This window comes from Propithecus coquereli, unplaced genomic scaffold (assembly GCF_000956105.1).
Source record: "Propithecus coquereli isolate 6110/MARCELLA unplaced genomic scaffold, Pcoq_1.0 Scaffold1, whole genome shotgun sequence".
Taxonomy (NCBI): domain Eukaryota; kingdom Metazoa; phylum Chordata; class Mammalia; order Primates; family Indriidae; genus Propithecus; species Propithecus coquereli.
In genome coordinates this window covers 3,374,394-3,378,190 of record NW_012133857.1, presented here as the reverse complement: position 1 = coordinate 3,378,190, position 3,797 = coordinate 3,374,394, and the positions used below count along the sequence as shown (strand labels likewise).

The window sequence follows — 3,797 nt, the reverse complement described above, 5'->3', positions numbered from 1 at the left end:
ACTCTGTCTCAAAAAAAAAAAAAAAAATGACCTTCTTACTTTAGTCTTCCTCTTCCTCCTCCCAGTTTTTTCGTGAACACCACAATTCTGATTACTATGCCATGGTGCTGCTCTCTGGTCTCTCTGATCACTTGAGCCAGCACCTTCTTTATCTGGTCATGATCAATAACTGCATCTCCTGTGACCAGAATGTGTCTGTCAGTTCTTGTTTCACACATGCCACCTTTTCCAGTCTTGGTGGTGCATTGGTGATCATTGTCAACACGGACTCAGGTGTGATGGTTTGTGCAGTTGGTAATGTGCCTGAATCACCATCAGCCTCTCCATCAATCTGTGCAGACTCAAATGTGATGGTTTTGGTCTCAGTTTGGATAATGGGGACTTCCTTAGTGGAGATTTCAGTCCTTTGTGAGGCATCAGAAATTGTTACCATCTCTGTTTTTACCATTGGTGGCTTCCCTTCAATGAGTTGCAAATGTGGGGTTTTAGTTGGGCTTCTCACTTCCCTCCTGCCACCCCGATCTTGTACCACAGCAGTGCCGACAACTTCAGCGCCATATGCTGAAATCTTCCTAGCAGAGACAGGACAATCCTTCGTAAGACTTTGGTCCATAACGCCAGTTGGAGCTCCATTAAGATTCCCGGAGACCTGTTTACTAGAAGTGCCCTCAAAGTGTGGTGCTGGCCTATCTATGAGGGTGCTTGCCTGGAGGGCCTGTGCTTGGGGGAGGCTGCTGTGGCGGAATTTGGACCCCAAGGTCGGGAACTTGGCCTTTGGTGGCTGCTTAAGCTTGTAGAAAGTGTGATGCTCCGTGCATGCTTTCCATAGTCCTCTCGCTGCCTGGTAGTTTGGCAGTTTGAATCTAACGGTACTCTCAAACTGTTCCATCTCTGCAGGCCCAAATCTAATGTAGAAGATACTGAGCGTATGGGAAATTTTAAAGGTGTTTGGCCAAGCCAAATGATGGAGTGTGAGCCCGTCTTTGCAAATGAGGAGGCTGTCTGCACACACCCAGCTTGATATCCACACCTTCTGAGCCCTTGGCATCATGTAGGTCAACACCATACATGGGAAGTCTCTTTGCATCGTCTATGAACTGATGATCAGCTTGCGCTGGAGACAAGCCCCTGTGGGTTTTGTACAGCTCTGCCACCTCCTCTTCCAGCTCCTTAGTCTGTGTGGGGGCAAACTAGTATTCACTGAGGTCAGTGCTGCCAAGAACTTCTGCGTCACAGTCTCCAAGTTCAGCCTGCAGTGTGTAGGTTCCCAGGAAGGCATTGAGTCCAAATGGAGCAGGGCAGGCGGCCAGAGGCAACGTCCTGCCGGGCCTGAAGGCACAAGTATCTGGCGATATCGTCAGTCAATTGAAAAGGATAACAAGGATAAAACTTCACATTAAAAGTGAACAGCCAGGGAAGATTTCACAGTGTCTCTCTATTTTTTTTGCAGGATCTAGCCAGTTTTTCTACTCGGGGTTTTCCTGAAACCTAAGTCCAAAGTATTCTCCAAGAAATTGAGGTGTTCGCACACTGTCAAATAACACTTGTCCCTTAGCACGTTTCTCCAGGTCACAGCTGTATTTGGTGCCATCCAAGGGGATCACTTTGGTCTTCGCAGTGGCTTTTTGAGAGGCCTTCTCTGCTTTTATCTCCTTGGTCTGCACTTCCTTGGTCTCTCTTTTTGCTGCAGCTCCCTCTGATTTGTCTTCCTGTGTTTCTTTTACCATCTCCTCTTCTCTCTCCTTACTTCTAATTCAGCAGGCTGTCTCAGCTCTGCTCACGGAAGGTTTTTCTTCCTCACATCAACCTTAATCTCCAGTTGCTTCCTCTGAGCTGCTTCTTCAGCGTCACCCTTGGCCTGTCTCTCTTCTTCCAGAAAAGATTCCTCTTTATCTAAGACCTGTTCTTACATAACAGCATGGGTAGGCTCTTTTTTATCTCCTCCATCTTTGGCCACTAATAAGGTCTGTGACTTTAGTTTCCTAAGCCATGGGGGTATGAATGGAGAAGTATCCGCTCTCACATTTGGCTCCTCTGCTGTCCCGGTGGAGTCTCACTCTGTCACCTGGACTAGAGTGCTGTGGTGTCAGCCTAGCTCACAGCAACCTCAAACTCCTGGACTCAAGCAATCCTCTGCCTCAGCCTCCCGAGTAGCTGGGATTACAGTTTACACTAATTTGTAAACAGCGTACACTAGTTTGGCTTTTAGCTACAGGAGAAGGCTGGGAACCTTTCTTAAGATCAGACTACTGATTCCTCTGGTTTTCTGCCACTTCTTTAGGTTGCTCCTTAGTGACATCTGCTGCTCACTGGTCAGAGTCCTCTTTCACTCCAGATGCAGAGCCTACTTCAGTAGTCATGGTTACAGTTTATGCTGTAGTCCCAGGCCTACACCCACTATTTTCTCACGTGAAACCTGCAGGGAAGTCACGTGAGGACACCCCCCAGGACGCCTGCCCCAGCGTGGCATGAGGAAGGCACGGCCCTCTTTACCTGATTGAATTGCAAATAAACAATACTGAAATGCAATTTTCATGATCAGATTAATAATTAAAAGATTATAAATTATTATGAAGATTAATAGATTAATGAATAATGATAAATTGAAACCTGCTATCTCTTGTTCGTAGCTACTAAAAATGCAATTTAGGAAAATTTAATGTTTTCATTTTAACATCTTAAAATGTCCCCTGCCATTTGATTCAGTTAACCAAAGAATGACAGAAATTTTACAGTAAAAATTTTATAAAATATTAAAAATAGGAAAATAGATAAATACATTATTTTGAAGCCACTTAACAGCTTATTATGTAGCTAATATATACAGTAGTTATAAAAGCTATAAAACCATGGAGAGATGCTTCTTGTAAATTCTAAGGGGAAAAGTCAGTTGGCTATGTAGTGTGTCTATAATTAGTTACTCTTCCCTGATTACATTTCCTGATAAGTTCATTGCCATGATATAAAGTAGTGGTGATGGGGCATCCATGTCTTGTTTCTGACTTTAGCGAAAAATGCCTCTAGAGTTTTTCCATTGTATCAGATATCTATTGTTCAGTAACAATCCCTCTCAAAGTTAAGTCGATTAAAACAACAACAATAATTTCTTTTGCTCACAGATATGCTCCACATGGCACCAGCTGAGATGGCCCCAGCTGGGATTGGACAACCCACTGTCAATACAGATCACTTACTTGGTTGGCAGCTTAGTGCTGGCTGTCAGCTGGGAGTTCAGCTGGGCTGGGTCTAGGGCTGGGAACTGGGGACTTTGGTTCTTGTCCATGTGGGCCTTTCCTTAGCTCTTGGCTTCCTCACCAGATGATGGATGAATTCCAAGAGCAAATGTCCCAAGTGACCCAGACAAAAGGTGATGATATTTTTATGCTTTATCTTTGGAAATCACACAGTATTACTTCCACTGTACCTTATTAGTTGAGGGAGTTGCAAAGTTCTACCTAGATTAAAAGGGAGGGGACATAGATTCCACCCATGGGGTAGTGGCAATGTCATGTTGTAAGATGAGCATATGGGATGAGAGACATTTATGTTCTAAAGTCGATTTTTTTTGTTTATTTATTTATATATTTACTTACTGAGCATGTGAGTTTATTGAGGAAGGACAAGATAGATTTACAGAGCAAGAGCAAGATAATGGGTTTACAGAACAAGAGCAAGATACATTTGCCACAATGAATGGATCCCTGTCATAACAAGAGGGCCCAAAGTTGATATTTTAACCGCTTTCATTAACAAAGACCTCGAAACACCTCATCTTCCATGTAGCCTCTATGCTCTTT

At 43.9% G+C, this 3,797-nt stretch overlaps 1 pseudogene; it reads right to left on the bottom strand.

The window, feature by feature from the left end:
- Positions 1 to 35: 35 nt before the first annotated feature.
- Positions 36 to 2,360, bottom strand: LOC105814210 (annotated as a pseudogene).
- Positions 2,361 to 3,797: the final 1,437 nt, after the last annotated feature.